Below are 22518 nucleotides of genomic sequence, written 5' to 3'. Positions count from 1 at the left end.
ACCTAGGTACCTACTAGGTTTAAGGCATTGCCTGAGACTCTCTGAGATACAAAGAAATTTAACATCCTGGCTTGGCAGTTAAGTGCTTTCCACATGAATGGGAGAAACAGTACATACTCATGCAACACTGTTTAACACAATCACTAATGTAAACTGCCTTCTTACAAGAACTCTTTTAATTAATTCAACAAAGTATATACAGGGTCCGAAGCCTGAGGTGTGGGTTTGCTTGAACAGGATAGACTCTCACACTTAACCATCTCATAGTCTAGTTGGATGGAGATGCGTACAGATGATCGTGATGCAGCCTCTAAGAGAGGGTGCTGGCTCTGCCTGAGGGAGTCGGGGGGCCTTAATCTGAGTGCCTGGATGGGGTCAGGACTCTGGAAGGGACATGGCTGTGGCACGCAGGACGGAAGGGAACAGTTCTGGTACTGTGGAGGGTTAGGCCTGGAAGTAGAAAGGAAATGATTGTGAAAGCCGTCTGGGTAAAGAATTTGGGGAAGAGGAGAGGATGATTCCAAGGCATAGCGCTGGGTGCCCAGCACAACGGTGTATCATGGGCACGAAAGGAGAACAAAGGAGTGCTCACCCAGTTTGGGCGTTGAGAGTAAGACATGCCAGAGTTCACAGGTCAGCTCTGAGATCTAATTCCTGTGTATTAAGGAGGATTACTAGTAGCCAAGGCTGTTGGAGACTTAGTAACAGGTCTTTGCTCTCAGTATCTATTGACGATGTCTAACATGTTTAAATTTGTAAAATTAAAGTACACTTGGGAAAGGTGATCAGAATATGTTAGAAGGCAAGCTAGATTGAACTAAAGGTATTTTGCAACGTGTGCTAACAGATATAAATCAAGGGGCTGTGGAAATGTTAATTGAGTGAAGTGAGAAAAGTTAAAGATAATTTAAGTAATGCTCCTCCAGAAGTCCTTTGTGATAGAAATCATTAATTTTCCCAAATTTTCTTGACTTTGTTTCTTGGACGTCTCTCCAGTCTGTGTCCTTGCCTTTGATCATACTCCTATGATATAGTTCAAATTTTCTTTCTTCATCATCCAGGTTAATAAGAGATTGCCAACTTTCTTCTTTGCTTTCAGTCTCAGGACCCCAGCCCACTTCCCTCGCTGTTACCCAAATGATCGTTCTAAAGGACATGTAACCACACCACACCCTTTGTTTAAACTCATCCGTGGCGCCCTTTCTTCTGTAGCACCTTATCACTGTCTTGGGTTTTAAAATCTGCACTTTCACAACTGACTTGGGTCCTTGATAATTGTACACACTTTGACCCTTAAAAGAACAGAGACATAGACTCTCTCTCTCTCTCCATGCGCTCACAGACAGAAAAGGCCATCTGAGGACATTGAGAAGCTGTTGTCTGCAAGTGGAGGACTCTCACAAGAAACCAACCCTGCTGGCACCTTGATCATGGACTTCTAGACTCCAGAACTGTGAGAAATACATTTCTATTGTTTAAGTGCCCAGTCTGTGGTATATTGCTAATGTGGCCTGAGCTGACTGATACAGGGTTGGACTGGGGCGACATTGTGCCTTGTCTCTAGTAGCCATTTGCCGTGAAGGGTTATTTTCAGTTCTTCTAGGGTACTTGGTGTTGCAGGGCATCTCGAAAACAGAGCAGCAAGAAAGTAAATCTTTGGCTCTGGACTAGAGGCTGATGTTAGTGACTTTTTCCCCAGTAAGCATCCAAGAGAACACTTGGGTATTTTAAAGAAATGTACCCTATAAGAAGGGCTTTTAAAATTTCTCCCACAATCCTACTTTTCCTACACAAGCTGCTGGGGTGTGATGATGCCCCAGGGGAAGCTGTTGTTGTTAGAGGAAAGAGCAAAAGAAGAATTGCTGGGAATCCAATAATGTGTCTATGTGTGTCAGGATTCATAGGGTTTTATAGGCTCATGAATCAAGACTGTGGCATCCTGATTTTGATTTAAGATTATTCACTGGGGAGCAAATTTTGCTTTGAACTTTGCTTAAACCTTCCTGAGCAAAGAGATCCTTCAGATGTGCAGCGAGTGCTTGCCAGCATGGGACCTGGGGGACGGATATTTCACACAATTTGCTGCACACGTCGACTGGACACACATCACTGCTCACTGCACGGCACAGCAGTATGTAGAAAGGGGCTGCTGGCAATCCAGACTTCTGTTTTCTGTTTGGTTGCTGCTCAGTTATTCTGGGAATTAAGAGAGAAAGGAAATCAGAGAATATGATTGAAAAAAAAAAAAAGGATAAGCTGCCTCACACACAGTGAACCCTCAAACCAAAAGTTGGTGGGAAATATCAAAGCTGAGTCTTACTTTCACAGCTGCCGTAAGTTTTAACGTCTGCTATGAATTTCCTCATCTAATGCACCACATCAGCTTGGTCAGATGGTGCGTGTGTGTGTGTGTGTGACGGAGCTCTCCTCTACGGTGGTGTTGGCGATGTGACTCTTATGAGAACAACACTTCTTCAGGTTTGCATGATGTGTAGTTTTCAGAGTGCTTTCCTATCTTCTGTTTGATTTGATTTATACATTGGCTACATCAGGTCTCAAATTAATGCAAGGTCAGAAATTTGTTTTATTTAATTCACCTTCTTGTGCTACACAGCCTGGCACTGTCCACATTTATTCACCAGTGATGCACTCAGTGATATAGTAGGGTTTAGAGAAATAAAAGTCCTGGCCATCTTTCAGATAGAAGACTAAATATATTCCACAGAGCTGTTTTTATAAACATCTGAGCTAAAGAGAACTCAGATGATTAAGAAAGCACATGATTAATACTGGCCTTTTTGTTTTATGATTTTCTTACTTGTTTAATTTTGCTTTGATTTTTGGTTGAGTTTCTCTTAAAGCAACTGAATATTACTCATAAGACTCAGGCGACACAAAGGTGTTTGATCTCTTGTCAATTAGAAATTCTTAGAAAAAAACAGAACCTATGTAATTATTTCATGTGACACATAATTGGGAAATTTGGACAAAAACAAATTAGCAATGAACTTTTTTGTGGTTTAATGAATTACAATAAATAGCAGCGATGCAATCAGTTTCTTTATATAATTCCATCTTGGCTTACTGCTTTTTGGTTGAAATTTAGCCTAAATCGAAAAAAACTACTTTCATTAGATAGGATTATAGATCATAATGTTATGTACAGAGGATACCACCACCATGACTTAGCACATCCTTGCAAGTGCAAAATAATTTCTTTTTCCGTAATACTATGTATTATCTATGAGAGGAGAAGTATGGGAAAAATAGAAAAGTATACTGTGAGTGAGTTTACTGTTGTCTGTTAAAACAATATTCTATATTCTAAAGTTTGTGACTGATGCAGAAACCAGGAAATAAAGCAACCATGTTGGTTTATTAGCCATTAAATATATTTTGTTGCCCAGAATCTGGTTTAATGCTAGTGGGAAATAAACCAACTAGATTTCATTAAATTCTATAAATCAATTACAAATGTGATTCATATTATTAGTAGGAACATGTCTACGGTGTTACAGCAATTTGTGACCGCTTCTGCAACCCATACTTCCTGTCTCCATTAACAATGCCTACATGTATAAAAACAATATTTGAAGAGAGGAGGGGAAAAAACGAGCCGTTCCTTTTTACTGCCGCTTGACCTTCCTGCTCAGTTACACTTCAAGTTCAATGAAAGAAGCTAAAAATAGCTTAATTTGGGTAGAAGGCAACCTTAAAAAGTGTATGGATCTCAAACCAAGCACAAAGGAAGAGAAGGGTAAGACTGCTTCTGCCACGTGATGGCCACCAGGTGGCAGTGCACCTCAAGGAATCGGGGAAGACGGCTCTTCTGGACTGGAGCTGCCAGAAACCTTGCGCGAACACTATCTGCTGTCACCCAGAGGCAGGGATGAAGATCTGAAAGTGTTCAAATATTTCAAATCTTGCAGAAAACCTTGGAAATACAGCCTCTTGCCAGCCACAATGCTTGATTGCTGAGATGGAATCTTGGATGATTCTGAGTGGCACAGTGGGGATTGCTGGTCTCTTGAAGGCAGGGCTGCCCTCCTCAGAACACAGCTGCAGCCAGGATGCACTTGGACCACATTGTGGGGCCCTGGGTGTGGGGGGGGTGCTCAGCGTCTTTTCTTCTTAATCCTAACTCCCTCCTGAGGTGATCTCATTGACTCCGGAGGTTTCAGCCTCGTCTACAGCCCTGATCATGTCCCACAGATCTAACCGTTGCCCACTCAGACACCTCCCTTTTATCCTATTTGAAAGACATCTTTAATTCCATTGGTCCCTAACTTAACTTTAACGCCCAGTTCTCTGAAGCCCACCCCTTTACAGTGTTTGCCAGTTTACCATTATACCAATCCTTAAACTAGAAATTTGGGGTCACTTTTTTCTTATTTCTAAACACATTTTAATAAAATTTGAATTAGAAACACACATTTTAATAGAATTTAAATCATAAAGTTTCTACAGTTTTAATCCTGCATTTTATTTGGCTGCAGCAGAAGCATTTCACATGTGGATTAAAAATTTCTAGCAAACTTCATGGTAATGTCTACAAAATATTCCATTGATCCTGTGGATGCACTGAAATTCATGTCATTGTGTTCATGGTGGTTGGGTGTCTTTCCAAATGTTGCACGATTAAAAGTATCTCAGCAATGATACGTGTGCTGAAAACTTGGTTTGCGCTTCTTGTTACTTCCAAGGAGGAAGATACCTGGTAGGGCGATTCTGGGTGAAGGGTGTCAACCTTGTTTTAAGGCTCTTGCTATGAACATGATGAAATTTTCAGAAAGATCATTCCGCAGTGTCTGAGTGTGTGCGCATGATCACATCCTTGGCCAATACTGGTGTAGCCACGACTGAGCTTTGCTAATTTGATGTACAGTATGCCATTATGATTTTAGTTTGCATTTCTTTGACATGATTTCCTTGCCTTTGGTTTATGAGTGCTTGGCTATTGCCATTTGTGTGGGGTCCTTTTTACACTCCTCCCTCTTCCTCACTCTTGACAGCCACCAGTTCTGGGGCCTGCTGACTCCTTCTATCTCCAAGTGTCTCACTGCTCTGCCTGCTGTGAATCCACCTTGCCCCTTCCAATCCATTCTCTGCATCCAGAGTGACCGAACAGGCAGATCAGAGGTGACCCTTGTGGCCTTAGCCTCATGTCTGCCCCTCGCTGCTCAGTCTCTGAGCCCATCACACGGGCTCTCCTTCGGTTCTTGCTTTGTTCTTCCCAACTTTAAAGCCTTGGACCATGGTGTTACCACTGTTAGGAATGTGATTCTTTTCCTCTTTCTCGAACTAGCATCTTATCTTTCAAACCTCACTTGCTCAGGGGGCCTCCCCTAGCCCAGAAGACCAGGTCAGTCCTTCCTGTTAAATCCTTCGCTGCTTCCCCTGTGTTGTACTCATCACACTTACAATCGCTTGCTCCTCGTTTCCTGCTAGACTGTCAGAGCCATGAGGAAGGAGACCGCGGCTGGCTTGTCCATCACTGTGTCTTCTGTGCCTAGCACAGTGCCTGGGGGAGAGATGTCATTCAGTGCATATTTGTAGAATGGATGACCTCATGAGTGGAAATATTTTTGAGAATAAACAAGTTAACAGACATAATTTAATTCTCTTTAACGGTGGCCATTTTGGTAGAGTATTTCAGGTGTGTAGGGAAGGAGTGGGCACTACTTCATGACTCTACTAACGGAGGATGCGGGGCATGGTTAGACGACTCCAACTGTATTTCTCCTGGGGTGTTTCCTGGGTTCATGACCCCCGTAGTGTTAGGGGAAGCCTCGCTAGCTCCTCATGCGGGGGTGGGGATAGAAAGGGAAGGAAGAGACCCTGAGAGTAAATGTGTGGTGGGCTCACGATTTTATTTTACTGGACTTAACGTTGGTCGTGTTAGAAATAGTAATGTCTTAAAAAACGGCTCCTTGTCTCTTTCACTGCAGCAACTTAGAAAAGGGGCATGACTTATCTGGGAAGTCTGAAGTAGCGCCTTGCGCTAGAGCTGCCTGTGATAGTGGAAATAGCTTCTACCCGTCTGTGCACTGTGGTAGCCACTGCTCACCTGTGGCTTTTGAACACTAGAGATGTAGTAAACGCAGATTAGGAACTGAATTTTTTATTCTTTTTAATCGAAATGAATTTATATTTGAACTTAACTGTCAACTAATTTACTTTTAAATTTAAATAGTGTGGCTAATGACGGCTGTGTTGGACTGTGTTGGACAGGTTGAGAGAGCCTGTGGGTTTGGCTGAGATGAAGGTGGCTGGGTGCACTGACTGTTTTGAGGTGGAGCACCTTGCCTTTCAGAGGATCTGAGTTGTGGATCTGACATGCTTTTATTTGTACTGATGCTCCCTTTCCAAATAAGCATGTAAAATCAAGACTTTCTGGAGAAAATGTAAGTTGCAGATGTTTTCTCAACAGGAGAATGCAAGGGGCTGTTTTATAAGCCTGGCTCCCTCTCATTCTCAGAGTGTGCTTCCGTCTTATAATTCAGTGTAGTGGCTTTCACTTCTCATCAGATAAAAAGAGATGCCTCAAACCTATTCCAAGAATCGCTTTCAGAAAGCACTTGGTTGGGATATCGCCCTGCCTCCTGGGATACCAGATAGTGAGCCTTCAAAACAAAGCAGCAGCTATGCTGTGTCTAGACTCCAGTGCATCTTGTTAGTGTTGATAACAAACCACTTAATGCTTTTATGGAATGTTCATGATATCAAAGCACTTTATGAAATTGAATTCGTGTTTCTAACACTTGTTCAAGTTCACTCGGTTAGAACAGTACTTGCTTCTTAATCTTTTTCATGCAGAGAGCACATGAAAAGTACGTAACCTTTTCCTGTGTGAGCACAGCACACACGAGAAATTCAAGCCTGTGATTGTGTGGCACGCCAGGGTAAGTGCACAGGCTACCCGTGGCTGGAGGCGGCAACCCAGTGGCTTCGAATGATCCAGGCTCTGCCCAGCTCGGATGAGAGCTGAGAAAGCTGTTACCTGAACCTAGCCAGAAGGCATTTGTTGCACTGTGATTGGGAAGCTCTGTTGACTTGGTGCTTGTGGGGTCTAGGACAATGCTTCCTAAAATTTAATGTGCAGGTGAGTCACCTGGATGTCTTGTCAAGGTGCAGATTCTGATTCAGCAGATCTGCAACTGGGCCTGAGATCCTGCATCTCTAGCAAGCTCCTGAAGATGCTAATGCTGCCGGCCCGCTGACTGCACTTGGAATCATGAGGTGCTAGGGCACGTATTTGATTTACACTTTGGTCAGTTTTTGCACAGAAAAGCCATCCTCCATCACTACAAAACATTCTTAAATTCTGCCAACTGTGATATTATGCTATCAGCCCAGGTAAGGGTGGATGAAACATTGCATCAGGATCTTTAATGAGGCTGGAAAAACAGCTCAATACATGCTGATAGGCAGTTGGTGGTCCTGTGTTCACATTAGCAGTGGAAAACAGTACACAGGTTAGAGCAGCATACGCAGAGGCAGGCAAACACAGGATCTGCTGGCTCGTGTCAAGCCCATCTCTGATAACCAAGGTGGAGGAACTGCGAATAACTCTGGTTTAGGAATCCAGACCGACATTCTGGATCCAAGTCCCCCTTGAGTGGCTAACTTGCTATAGGGGATGCATTACATTTCTTTGAGCCTCATGTTTCATCTTCAGATATGATCCGTGTTTGCAGAAGGACAGACTTCCTTCTACTTTTCTTTTTAACACAGGTATTTGCAACTCCTGGATGTGTGGGATGAGCTGCCAGCTCCTTAATCACAACCAGCAAGGCTACACTCAGAGAAGGAGTGACTGCTTTGTAGAAAAAAGAATCAACTCAAACATAATAGTAACACACGTTTTGTGCTTCAGGGTTTTGTAGATTCACTTACTTAAATCCCAGTCTGCTAATCCTGTGAGTGTGAATGTGAGTGTGAGTGTAAGGACACTTGGCCAGTGCAAAGCAGGTACTTAACAAATTCTTGACAATAGAGTTGATGATAGTAGAAAGCATTGTGTGACTGAAGCCCAGAGCCAGGCACACAGTAGGTGCACAACAAGCAGCAGTCAGCAGGGTGGGCTGGCTGGGTGCATGGTGGGTCTGCGGCCGCTGCAGGTTCCTTCTCTCTCTGAGGTGAGCTCGCTCCGTCAGCAGAGAAGTTGCTTTGTCCCCGCTGTGATCGCCCAGCATTCCTATAGCCGCATGTCCATCTTCCAGGCTTTCTCTCCTCCTCTGCTTCTCAACATTTGCAAATCTACTAAAATGCCCCCTTGAGCCTTGTGGGCTGGTGAGAAATGTCTGTGTCCTCACAACCACATGCACGTGACAAGTGAGCCTGGGTTATTCCGGTTTGTCAAGCTTTTCTTCAGCTCTCAGTAGGATCAGTAAAATTATGACCTTAAACCGTAACTTTCCAGTTAATAATAATCTCTTTATTGTTCACACAATAAAACAAACCAGTAGGAAAAAAAATCAAGGGCCAGCCATGCCTTTGCATGGATAAGTGTAGCCATTTGAGTCAGCACACGCTTGTGGACATTTAAACAAAGAGAATTAGGAATGGAGATGACCAATAAGGCTTAAGTATGAACTGTCTGGAGCCTCCATAATCTTGGATTTAAAAATAAATTTTAGGTAGTTCTCACAAGGGATTTCACTCTCTTTTCTTCCTATTCTGCTCCCCTTGTATAAAAGAAAGTGATTACTTTGGCAACTGATGTAAGTAAAATTAGTTAAAATATTTTTTGATTTTAACAGCTAAAATAATGGTCCATCTCTCCTTTTCTGTTTGTCTCTGCGTTGATAAAGTCTTGTTACTGTTGACATTAGGATGCTCTAGGTTTGAAGGAGCCACTAGATTCCAGTCAGTAACTTATCATTCGCTGACAAGTTTCTCAGATAACACCAAGCCAATTAATCCTAGCCTGATGAGCTTTTGACAGAGGTTTTCTTTTAACGATAACACAACCTAAGTTTATGCAGCTTCTTCCCTTAAGGAATTCAGCCTGATCTTCCTTTCATACTTAATAATGTAACCTGGTCCTCCAGCTGCCTTCCCTAGCTCAGTTTTAGCTCAGCTATGTCTCAAACAGGGCAACTGCACCAGAAACTCCAGAGCGGGGCCAGTGTGCATTTTAACAGGAACCACAGGCCATTCTGATGCTTGAGAAGCAGGGTTTGCATGACCACTCCCCACTAGGTTGTTTAAACAGAAACATGGAAGGAATTCTTTCTAATTCCTTTCCCTTACACCCCACGTTAAATTCATCTGCTCAAACCTCAGGCATAGCTCTCAAAAATCCTTTTTCTTCTCTACTTTCACATTCACTGCCTTAAGTCAAGTCTTCCTAATTTTCCTCTTGGTCTGTGGCCGTGGCCTCCAGTCAGGCCTCCCTGCTTCCTTTCTCCCTTCTCCAGTCCAGGCTCCAAACTACAATTGTACTGACGCACGTGGGGTAATGCCCCTCACAGCACTATCCTTATGTGACCCCAGGCCCATGCTTGTGGGCAGATAGGTCCTATCTCCACTGACTCTTCCTAACCTTGCCAGTCTCGTTTTGATGTTCCCTCATTCCTTTCCCTCACTGTATCCCAGGTTCTGATTGTGCCCGGCCACTTCACATTGCTCAAGTGCAGCATGTTCTTTTATTTGTCGTGCATTTTCATGTTGTTCTCTGTGCTTCGCTCTGTCTACGTGGCGTGCTCCTAATGACTCTTCGAGATCCATTTCACAGGTCACCTTCTTTCTGGGACTTTATATCAGCCCCTCCCTGTCCAACTTTCTCAGCATAATTAATTCCTTCCCGTCTGTATTCCCAAGGGACCAAGTACATAGTTCTGTTATAGCACTTACCACGGAGTTCAATTTATGAATTCACGTGTCTGCTTTCTTCAGGAGTTTAAAATCTCTGAGGGTAAGGGTCAGTTTTATTCATCTTTGTGTCTCCTGTTCTTGGCACTTAGTAAACTGCTCTATAGCTATGTGTTGGATTGTATGTGTCATTTCCCCCCTTTAATATGTAAAGCAGAATCTGCCATCTCTTTATCACAGAAGAAGGGCAAGTTCTTGCCCCAGAATCACAAGCAGGCCAGGCAATGGCCTCAGGAGGAACAGGGCTGTAGACCGCCGGTGGTGCTGAAAAACTGACCTTGGTGCTGAGGCAAATAACAGCTCTCTCCCCTTCCCAGAGGTTGACTGTGTTGTTTCCCACCCCACTTGCTTATGAGCTTCTGGAGGGCAAGGACCATGTCTCTCTCTCTCTCTCTCTTGTTTTTTTCTTGTGTCCCCATATCCTAGTAGTAACAGTTTCCCATTGTTGCTGTAACAAATTATCATTCACTTAGTGGCTTAAAACAACACAAATTTCTTATCTTACAATTCTGGAGATCCAAAGTCTGAAGCTTGGCTAACTAGGCCACAGTCAGGTCTTGGCAGGGCTGAGTTCCTTTTTGGAAACTCTAGGGAAAAATCCACATTCTTTTCTCTTCCAGCTTCTAGAGCTGCCCACATGCCTTGGCTTGTGTGGCTTCCTTCCTTGTGGCTTCCTTCCATCTTCGAAGCCAGCAATGGCTGGTTGAGTCTTTTCTGCACTCATCACTCTGACATTTTCTCCTTTGCCTCCCTTCCCCATTTATAAGAACCCTTGTGATTATACTGGATCTACACAGATAATTCAGGATAATCTTTCCATCTCCAGGTCACCTGATTCACAAACTTAATTCCACCTGCAACCTAAATTCCCCTTTGCCATTTAGCCAAACGTATTCATAGGTTCTGGAAATCAGGACCTGGATGTCTTTTCTGGTGTGTGTATGTGTATCTGTGTGGCCTTATTCTACCCATCACACTGGCATACAGTCTGGCTCATATTAGGAGATAAATAAAATTTGCAGAATGAAGGTGACCTGGCTTCAGGTCTCAGGGCAGTTAGAACAACTGTGGAAGCAATGGTGATTGGGGGGTGGTGAGGGTGAGGGAGACACTCCCTGGTTAGAGTGGAAGGCTCTAGTGATGGGGCCTGGTTTTGCTGTTGGTGGCCAGTAAGAAAGACTGACTGTAAGGCGATTTCTCCAGCTCTTTTCTCTCTCCAGATTGTTTTGGCTCTTTGGGGTCTTTTGTGTTTCTGTACAAATTTTAGAATTATTTGTTCTAGTTCTTTGAAATATGCCATTGCTATTTTGATAGAGATTGCACTGAGTCTGTAGATTGCCTTGGGTAGTATGGTCACTTTAATGATATAGATTCTTCCAATCCAAGAACATGATATATCTTGCCTTCTGTTTCTGTAGATGACAGATTTTTATACATGTAAATGATTTTAAAATCTTCTTGCCCGGCCACTCCTCATCTCACAGCTGGGATTTTTGAGTGCAAAAAGATTAAGTGAATTGTCCCACATAGATACACAGTTAATTCTTACTAGAATCCAGTTTCCAAGCTCAGAGTTTCATGTTGTTTTCACATACAAACTCTAGAATCAGAATTTACGGAGTATAGTAACAATCTGCTAAGTCCACACCTGCTTTAAACAGAACCAAATGTATTTGAAGCATCCCAGACATGAAATGATACCTCTTGACAAAGGATTCCAAAGGAGGTGATATGATTCTTTAGTGCTTCAGCTTCAATTTCAGTTGATATCTGTTGACATTTTGAATAATAATTATCCTTACCTTTCTTGGATAGGTATTGATTATGGTCTGAAGTGCCATTTTTCATAGGTCTGTGGACTCCTGTTTTGAACTGAGGGACCAAGGACAAGGGCCTTGGAGGTCACACCATCTTTGCACCAGGGTAGGGATTGGGAGCAGGGCTAAAAGGACCACTGGTGGGTTGAACATCAAGACAGGTTTGACATGGGCTTCCTACATGAAGAATACGAGTGTGGTGCATGGATGAAGAGCTACTAGGTTGCTTGAGGCTGTCTCAGAAAGGGGTGAGGTTCTGGCATCACCTCCTTCCAGAACTAAACACGGAATCACAGAATGTTAGAGCTGGAAGACACTTTGGACTTTATCTTGTTCAACCTGACATTTTACATTGATGAACTCAGGCTCAGAAAGATGGCTTGCCCAGGAACATACAGCTAATCAGTTCAGGCTTAGAGCTTGGAAACTCTGAAGTGTCATAACTATTATTTGCTTTTATTTGTTTTTATTTATTTTCTATCTTTGCTACTTCTAGGTTTTTATCTACCCCACTCAGTTATTGACACAACACACACACACACACACACACACACACACCCCTTTGCTCCCCTACCAAATTACTGGCATTGGTGGTGATGCTGATAGCCAAGGTCCAAATCCACAAAAAAGTTTTGAATGCTTCTTGTGGAGGTCCTGTGATAAAGTAGAGAGATCACTGAATTTGGAGTTAGAAGACCAGGGCTTGCCTTCAGGCTCTCACATACTCATAAATACAGGGGAATCAGCTTTTCTGGGCCTTGGTGTCCTCATCTGTAAAATGCAGATAGAGAGTTACAGGTGAAAACAGAGGATGAATGGCTTAGGGTCCTCTGAGGGTGAGGCTGGGACAGTGAGGTCCAGTGATTATGTTGCCAGAAGTTTGGCTACCTTGAGAGCTGCCTGTAAAGTGCTGTGTATATTCTGGAGTGCTCCACAAATATATTGTATTAATATTACTCCCATATACTGGGCACCATGGTGAATACAGGACAACTATTGCCTGAGCTATAGTCCTTGCCTCCAGTAAAGTTGTACTAAAGTTATAACTTCAGAGCATGAGAGGGCAGCGTATGCTGAATGGCCAGTGAATGACAAGGACAAATAGTTAGAAGTGAGATGACTATGCAGTGGGCCAACTGGGGGAGATTTGAAGAGTTAAGACTTGAGCTGGGTCATGAAGGAAATGTAACAGACAGGAGGGGACCGTCTTAGCAGGTGGGACACATTGAACCAACACATGGAAAAGTTCCAAGAGTGGTGAATATGCAAAAGAAGAGATGTGTGAGGAAAACGTTCACAACCGTAGGATCGAGTCATGGTGGGTATTTACACCTAAGCCTCCCATCTTACTGTGCAGGCAGTAGGGAGCCGCATGTGACTTTCGAGGAGGGTTAATTTGTCCAAAGTGGTGGCCTAGGAATGCCCGCTTTGCAGAGGGGTAGGTTGGTTTACCGCAGAGAGCACAGGCAGAGAGAGTTGCTTGTTCTTTTCTCTTCCTCAGCACTTTGGAGGCATTTGTGCTGCTGGCCTTCAACAACGACTCTTTCAAAAGAGTTGAGATTATACCAGGCTCCACTTGGAAGTGATCTCTGGAATGCCTCTGTCTCCATCTCTGCACAGGCCTGTGAGCCCTTCTCCTTACTAAGCTGCACAAAACCACAGGGCTGATTGCCTTGTCTTAGTTTTGCGCCAGATGACTTTAATGACTTACAGAGCAACTGATGACAAAAAGATCATTTTTCCCCCCAGAGTTCAAGGATAGGACATAGAACCTTGACTCTTCATAAGAGAAGAAGAAAGGAGACCTACTAAGGCCACAGAATCCATTCCTGACAGAGGAGGATTTCTCCCTTCTCTGCAGGTTTGCTGTGTTTTATGCACTCGCATGTAACTATCTGAGCTGTGGCTGTTTTACCACTCCCGGTGGAAGACTTTTTAACAGATTAATTTTTTCACTCACCACCAGTGACATTTTTCTTCTTTTCAGCCTGAGTGTTCACATAGTAGAAAGCTTGGTGATGCTCCTGATGCCCATTACGTAAGGAGCGGTATTGGAGTGAATATGGGAGTCATGTGCTCATATCAGGCACCACTACCTTAAAATCTATAATCAGTGAAAATATATTATTTGTTTACATTTTGAACTATTTTCTTCCAAAAGCAGACTAGTCACCAGTCCAGGATCAAATCAGGAAGAAAAGAATTAATGTGCTTCCAATCACTGAAATGACACATGAATATAAACATAATGGAGAAAGAGAAGAATAATTTAGTGGGATTTTATTTTTATTCAAATCAGAAAATGGAGGGAGATAGAGTGCTTCATTTTCTGTATAATTAAAGAGGGTTTTGAGTTGGAGAACACTGCTCTGTAATTCATACAATGCCCTTCTTCCCCCTTAGAAATCATCAAGGCCTTTGGCTTAGATTTAAATAATGACAACTTCACAAAGACTTCACAAACGTTTAAAATCAGAAAAATTCTTGAAATGCATTCAGACTCAAATAGACTTCCCTTTATTTTGTATTGCTTTAATTTTTCATCATATTGATCATTCTTTCTAGCCCTTTCTTATTTATCAATTTACAAGCCTAAGTCTGTGTGTTGGTTGCCTCATTTGAAAAGTGAGGATGTTGTTAGGAAAATGTGGTTAAATGATAATGCATATCTTATAGTTTCAAAGTGCTCTACATACTATTATTAACAGAAATTAATTCATGGTACTCTATTCCTGATGAAAGGCTTTGTCAACTGGAGAACACTTCTAAATGTTAAGAAATGAAGCCTCAGAGAGAAGAGATTCTTATTAATTATTATTATTCATATTGTTTTCTGATGTTTGTGTGACCTTTGGCAAGTCACAGAAATGCTCTCACCATACTGTACACCTGGGCCTCTTCTGAAGAGGTGTGCTTACCTCCACAAATCCAGACACCTGACTCACAACATTCCTTTGCCAGTGAGATCTGAGAAAGAGCAAATTAAAAGATAGTTTTTTATTACACTGTTTGTGCCATAAGTTGGCATCTCAGATGGGTGCTCCTGACCCCATATCCATCTCACATCCAGGGAAAGTAGCATCAATGCCACGTCTCCACGTGCTTACACAGTTTTGCTTAACTTGACCTTGAGACTAGGGCTCCAAGCCCAGCTGGCCACCGATGGCCTCAGGCTGTCCATTGTGATTCAAGACATTTGTTCCTTAGGCAACTCTTCTGTGGCCATCTGTGGCCCTTTTGGCATCAAGCAGCCGAGTATGGTGGTGGCAGGAGCGGGATGAAGATGTCGAGCACTCCAGGTCTGCTGAAAGAGCGAACCACAGCTCAGAGAGCTTTCTACCGTGAGCCTCATGTTTACCACACAGTTGTTATGAAGAGCCAAAGGGGAGCTAAAGGTCAAAAGACTTTTACACTATTAACTGCTATGGGGAGGTAACATTGATTGAGGGTCTACTTTCAACAGGAACCTTCTGATTTTCCTTTTTAGTTTCTATTTATTAGATTTTCAGTGAAGCAGAAGTAACCTTTGTTACTTAGTGAATGTTGATACCATCTCCATGGCTTCCTAAGCACTCCAGGAGATGTCTTTGATACGCTCATATAGGTAATTCCAAGCTAGTCCAGGGAGAAGCTGGGGAGAGCAATATTTGGCAATGGAGGGGATTAGAAAATGTACCAGGCCTACAAATCTACCATAATGGAAATTAAAGAATCTCGGATTCTAGGGAGAAATGGTAAAATGCTCCTTTTACCAAAATGAAAATTGAACCTTGGGGAGCCCTAGTTTGGAAAGCTTTTTCTGAGCTTCATAATTCTTTTGTTTCACTTCTTAGCAAAGGAGAGAGAAATCAGTATGCCATAAGCAGTTTCTAAGAGCAAGAGAAAGCATGAGTAGAATTTCAAAAAACCTTTTTTTTTTTTGGTGGAAACTTTTTAGAGACATTTTGAGAGAATCAAGTGGCTTAGAAAGAACTGATTATTCTAAGTTACGGTTTAGAGAACAGAGACAGAAGCTGAGAAGGGAAGCCCCATCACATAAATGCTGGAGACCAAATGGACTGAGAATAAACTAGAAGGACTATTTTTTCCCTAAGTCAGAAGTTAATTTTCACATGAAGTGTTGGATTGAATCAGAGGAGCAAAATCCATAAGTACAATATTTTAAACTTCAAAATAAAGCAAAACCCAAAGCATACTCAAAGAAGTGATTTTCTGTGATAGTCTAAGAAAGTGATGTACTATGTTTAACAGTTTTTGCTTGTGTAATTAGTTCAGATTTTTCAACTGCTCTGTAGCCTCTGGCTGCTGAGAACCTATTGGAAATCTTCTTTTCAACCTTCACTAGTGACTCTGATAGCTTGCCCCTCTTGTGTCTCATATAAATAAGGCAGTGCAGATGGCTGGAATGTCAGTGCTGGCTGTTGCTTGTCTTAAGACTGGTGTTGAAGAGTAGGGCGTGGAGACTTGTGAAACCCTTTGAAAAGACTTCAACATTAGCAAGAGACATGTGACACTTGTCACGATCAATTGGTCACAGATACTGCTTCTTTAGCATCTCCTTTGACCCACTGACCATCTACCAAAATGTTTTTTCCTGACCCAAGCCAGTTCCTCAAATTCCATATCATGTAAGAATAGAGAAAGGATTAAGACTACGAGTTCCCCCAAGTTTTCTCCAGTGTTTGCTTTTCTTACTGAGTTGTCTTTTTTTTTTTTAATGTATAATCACACAAGTGAAAAACAAGCAAAATCAAAAAGGAACTAAGTGACAGATCTTACAGGAGATTAGCACACACCCTTCCTTCCCAGCTCATCCAGACGCAAATTATCTTTCAAGGCTGCCCTGTTCAACATTTTCTGGGCAGCCTTTCTGAGACCGTTCCAGAAACCCCCTCTGAACTTTTCCTTCTGTTAATTCTTACTTTATTAAGAATCTGCCCCACACCACTAGGACCAGTTTAAGTCACGTCCTTCCTAATCTCTCGTAGGTGTATATAAAGTAGTCCTATATCTCAACTTGAAATTGTAAGCTCTGTGAGGGCAAGGACATCTTACACTTCTCTTCTCTACCAGCACATTGTAGGTACGTAATACGGGCACTTGAATGCTGTGAAGGACTGCAGAAGTGGAGAAAGTCCTCAGAGATAAGGATTCATATATTCTTAATGCATCTTACTAAGTGATAGAGGCATGTGATAACATATTAAATATCATAGGGCCATGAAATTGAAGGAAACGTTTTTCAGATTCTAGCAGAATCCCCATCCTTTCAGTTTTATTCCTGAACTATGTTTCCTCCTGCTGTAAGTAGCACATTACTGGGCTAGACATGATTCTCCCATTTAAAAGCAACTGTTCTGAATCAAGGAAAACAAAATTAAATAAATTCTGAGAAGGGAATGAGCAAAAGTAACAGGCTCAACATCCTTCTGTTGGGGGATTAAAGCATTAATCATCCTATTATCTGCTATTTTGAACTTTGTCAAAGTTGCTGGAGGTCAACAGGAATTAGTTCCAATTAAAGAACTTTAGAACTTTCCCTCTTAGATCACCCACTGTTTTGGATTAAAAAAAGATGATGATGATCGCATGGTCCCGATAGTCTAATTGCAGTTACTTTTCCTTTTTGCTAAGAAATTGTAGAAAAGGTCACTTCAGATTTTAAAAATTAAGAGCTTCATTGTCAGAAAGTAGTACTAATGCATTTAATTACTGTTTTAGAGTATCAGGAAGGTCTAAAGACAGGCATTTTATTTTAATACTTGCGATTCAATTGCATTAGTGACATTTGCTAATAACCTAAGGAAGCTACCTACTGTGGTGGTGAGTTTCGAGTTGTAAAGTTTAGCATTTTGATGTGGGATGCCAGAACTGTGTATAATACACATAAAGGAGCAAGAATCAATGAACATGTCAATTTTAAAATGTTAAAAACCTGAAATATTCCCCAGTAACTCTGTTAGGAAAGACAAAATGTAATGGACAGTTGCAGTTATTTCTTGACAGACTGCCCAATAGCTTCTGTGGCAGAATTGCCACAATGCACATTTAAAAAGTTAGGAGACTCCTGGCAGATTGAGGTTGGCAGGTAAACTAATTCGGTAAAGTGGTAAACATGGCTAGGTTAATTGCTGAAGCTGCATTATCTTTCAGAGCTATGCTTCCTTACCTGATGCATTGATTAAAATATAAGAATTTCAGTGTCCTTCCAGCCTTTAGAGAACTACCTTGTATGATCAAGAAATATTAGATAGTTAATTATTCAGTCTTTGATATTTTTCAGTTATTCCTCAACCATCTTCCTGGACAGTGAGATGGAAGCTCAGTGTCTCACTACCAGGTGTTAGATTTATTTGTGCATACTATTAAAGCCCTTGGTGGTCAGTTTGTTTTGTTGTTTGGAGAAAGAAGAAAGATGACTCAGTTTAGAAGTTCCCACTTACTCCAGTGTGGGGCTTTAGCTCTAAGACAGCGGTCTTAAGCCTACTACAGAGATGAATCTGTTTATTGTGTGGAGTAGGATTTTATGAATATATATTGAAAAAGTTGCTTTATTTTTCTGATCATGAAAGTAACATGTTCATTATAGAAAAGTTGGGTTGTGAAAGAAAACTAAATTACTGAAAATCTTTTCATATGAAGAAAACCATTAACATTTTAATTTTACTTTTTCGCTTTTTCTGTGCAGAGGTTTTTTTGTATACAGTTTTCCACCTGTATGTTTAGTTTTGGACATTTTTTTAAGCTTAACATTATAACCTAAGAATGTTCCTGCGTTCATTCAAATAATTAATGGATGTGTGGGTTCTATTGAATAGGTGTTCCATAGCTTACCTAGTCATTATCATATTGTTGAATATTTGAATTTCTCAACTGAAAAAATTTTTACTTTTCAAGTGGAAACGTTTACAATTTTTCACCATTTTAGTAGAGGTGCAATAGAAATCTCTGTGAGCATGTCTTTTTCTTGTATTTTGGAGTACTTTTCTAGGGTTGATTTGCTAGAGTAGAGTTTTTAATCAAAGGGTATGATAATACAATGAGATGATAAAATGGAAGTTTTGGCTGAGATAGCAAGGTACAAGAAATAATATATTCCACAGGAGATATCAGACAAAATGCCAAATTTTAAGAAGATTATTAAAAGCCAGTCACATTTGTCTTAATTCTCTTATAACGTAAGAGTATAAAAGGGCCATGATTTGACTATTAGAGGAAATTTTGGGGGAAAGTTCTTTGTTTGCTGTGAGTTCCCCTTCTTCCCTTCAGGGAAACGAATGGGGTGTGCCTGTACCTTGCCTCATCTCAGAGCATTTAATAATGCCCCATGGGTTTGAGTGACATTTGGACTAGTTTCTGACTCATACCTGAGAAATCTAAGAGGTGGGTGACTGGGTAAATGCTATGATGAGGGCACAATGGAGAAATTGTCAAAAGGGGAAAATCTGAACTCCCAGAGTTTGTCCAGGAAAAGATAAGTGGAAGCTTCTCAGGAGCCACACGTTAGAGAGACACCCAACATGGCTTCATCCTCAGTCCCGTCCAACAGATGCTAATTGACATTGCAGCAGACTTTTCTAGGCTGAAAAGGTAAACGGAAATCCTGAAAAAAGATAGGTTTGCTGTTGTTGAGGACACTGCAGGTCTCTGAGCAGCTATTAAAGAGAAAGGAGGAAGAGAGAAAACAGATCTGGTCACACAAGAAGCAAACATTAGACATTTGGCTGTGTTGAGTTTCAGGTAGCTATGAGACATCTAGATGGAACTGCCTAGAAGATAGTAGCATGCACAGGTTGGTGCTCATAGAGGCCTTGGCTAGAGATGTAATACTGATTCAGTCACACAATGAAGAATGTTGGAGGTCTGAGACAGTCTGGAGAGGGTATAGAGTGAGGTGAGAAGAAGGTAAAAGGCAGAATCCTGGCCTACATCAGCCTGGAAGAAGATGAGAAACTAGCAAAAGAGACTGAGAAAGGAAAAAGAGATAGATCCAAGGAGATCCAGGACCAAGCAATGTCATCAAATCCAAGGTTGGAAAGAATTCCAAATCGGGCATGGTCAGTAAGGGGGCCAAGTAAGTTGGGTTTTAAGATTAAATTGTTTTTGGCAAGTAGTGGGACACTGGTGAATACAAACGACTTATCCTCACTGCAATGAGGGCAGAGGCCCAACCGCAATGGATTGAATAGTGAATGGATGGAGGAAGGGAGTCTGAGTGAAGACCATTCTTTCTAGGATCTTGCTTGTGAAAGGAAAGGGTGATATATTCTAGTGAGAGAAATGCTTAAAATTTCAAGGGAAAGACTTGGGCACATGTGTAGATCATGAGGAAGGTGTCAGTGGAGCGCAGAAAAACAATATAGGAGAGAGAAGAATTAACTAAAGGGCCAATCCTGGAGAAGACAAGGGAATATTAGATTGAGTCTCCTGACCCTCTGACTTGGAAACTGTTAAACAATTTAAGGTATATAAAGCAAGGAACGCTGTATAACCCTATAAAAATGATATCATTCTTTAGCATTGATGTTGAACATTCTCCAATATATTCTGTAAATGCAAAAACAAGGTAAATGTTGTATTTAGTATGCTACCAGGGCAATGATGAATGGTCGTGCAGACTGTGCACTAATATGTGAATGACGTCCTTCAGGAGTTGTGCATTACATGGTCTTCTAGGTGACATCCGTCTGGTGTGAGACAGCAGTTCACATTACCTTTGCTAAAGGACTTTTTAAAGATTCCTCATATTCCTTTGTTCTGGTCAGTATTCAGAAGGGTAATCTTTTGATCATTTAACTTCCCGCTTATCTATTTATTCAAGGATATTCAACAATCAGACTGATGGATCAGAGTCTCTGCTTGAAAACTGTTTTCAGAGTGAACATTAATAAAGTAGTCTTCTGATGATAATTTTTTTCTTCATGTCACTTGTTGAAAGTGATGTGAGTGTTTCTGTCTGATGGTTGGGCCTCTTCTGAATGAATAAATCATCATTCTGGTGTAAAATAGTGGTGGGTGAGAACTTGATTAATACGAGTCCACCCCCTCAGAGTCAGACCTACTTTGATATGCTAACAAAAGTATCTCCCCTGTTCCTGCAAGTTAAAGGCCAATTCCTAGACTGTGATGAATTCATTAAGCCCAGTTGTACTTGTTCAGGCTCATTGCAGGCAGTCATCTGGCCTTTTCTTGTTGACACTGTTAAAGATAAAATTATTCATGACACTTGCTGAAGATTGTTAAAAAGGCTATTCAAGATGGGACTACCTCGATAGGTTCAGGGACAGCTACAATGGGGTTTTGCAGTTGGGGAGAGAGATTGGGTTCAACCCCAAATGCAGCATTAGCAAATGGAAGTTTATAGACAAGGAGCAAGTTGAGGGTCAATGGATGAAAGTTTACTAGAAGGAAACATCAGGAGTAAGGGCGGGATTCTTGCTGAAGGCAGGCCAGGGTGATCAGACATCACATGAAAGATGATGGAGATGAGGAACCAATCAGATACTGAAGGTGATCAAATACGGAGGATGGGACATTCTGGCTAAACTGACTTAGCAGGAGTTTTGCTAAAATTGGACAATGCAGAGACAAACATGCAAGACCAACATCAGGGTCTAGTTGAAAAAGACCTCAGAGTAGCTTGACTAAGTTTGGTCAAGGAGAGAATCTTTATTAAGACACTTTCCTACACAGCCCATTTTCTATTCAATGCAATGGCTTGATGATCTCAGTCTTCTCTGTAAAGAAAGAGGAAAAGTCATGTGCATTGGGGCATGTGGACATGGAGGGCTGTGAATGTGTGGAATTGGGGAGAGAACTGAATGGGCCATGAAAAGGATTATGGGGACTTGTTAAGGATGCAGCTAAGTTGTCCCAGTAGGCTAGACTGTTCTAGTTTTTAAGTTCCACATCCCAGGAACCTCTTCAATTTTAGGCAAACCAGGACCATTGGTCACCCTAGATACAGCTGATACTGGAGACTAAAAATTTATAGAAAAACGAATCTGTAGGATTCAAAGATTTCTTCTAAAGAATTTCAGCAGCCAAGGAGTAGTGCCAAGAGGATGGGTGTTTGGATTGATCCCAAAGCACAGGGAGGTTGATGAAAAAAGATGACTGGTTGGGGATATTGAGAGAGAGTTAAAATGACCTAGATGGGGCAGGGCAGGAAGTGAGCCTGGGTCAGTCATATTTCTGGATAACAACTTGAGTTTGCATTTGCTGGATCTAATCTCCTGTCCAGACTGGTGACTGGAGAGTCAGACAGTCCTAATCAGGTAATGTTGTTTCTCAACCAGGTGAAGTGTGAAATAGGCAGGCAAGAGCAGAGGGCCCTTAAGTAACACCACCAAACAAGGGCCCTCCTCACATCATTCCTTAAGGTTGTGTAGAACCATAGAATGTTGGAACTTGAAGGGACCTTACCATTCTTCTGGTCCAATTACTTCTCTGGACATCTGGAAAGGTTAAAGTAATGTTTCCATTATAAGGGACCATGTAAAGAGTCATTGCCTTTTTCTCTATAGTTGTGAGAGTGATTGAAGCAGTCACTGAATGAGCAGTTCATTTCGGTTAAGGGAGAAGAAATAACCACAACTGTTAGCCAGGTTGTAGATGTCTTAACAGTTCTGCTTCAGCGTGTAACTGTGATCCACTGCTAAGAGATTATCCAGTTAGAGAAGAGTTAGATTGATTCTATGCTATGTGGGCTGAGATTCATGCCAATTACATGGATACTGAGAAAAGAATGGTCAGTATTTTAAAGAACAAATTCATTGTTCAGTATTGAATACTCTTGTGATCAGTGTGTCTGAAATAGAAGTCT

The 22518-nt window shown here is 41.6% G+C and overlaps 1 protein-coding gene across 13 annotated transcripts in view; it reads left to right on the top strand.

Moving 5' to 3' along the window:
- The window catches only part of ZPLD1 (zona pellucida like domain containing 1), a 451025-nt gene that overhangs the window by 252387 nt on the left and 176120 nt on the right, over positions 1–22518 (top strand). For 10 of the 13 annotated variants that reach the window (XM_072966120.1, XM_072966194.1, XM_072966179.1 and 7 more), the window contains one exon: positions 1343–1453. The gene's annotated coding sequence lies outside the window, so the exon portion shown is untranslated. Of the gene's footprint in view, positions 1–1342; positions 1454–14954; positions 15089–22518 lie in introns of those variants that run through there. The other 3 variants (XM_072966213.1, XM_072966202.1, XM_072966127.1) reach the window with 1 other exon arrangement.

The sequence above is a fragment of the Vicugna pacos genome, chromosome 1 (assembly GCF_048564905.1).
Source record: "Vicugna pacos chromosome 1, VicPac4, whole genome shotgun sequence".
Lineage (NCBI taxonomy): Eukaryota > Metazoa > Chordata > Mammalia > Artiodactyla > Camelidae > Vicugna > Vicugna pacos.
Note: the sequence above shows the minus strand (reverse complement) of the source record. Positions and strands in the feature narration are given on the sequence as shown.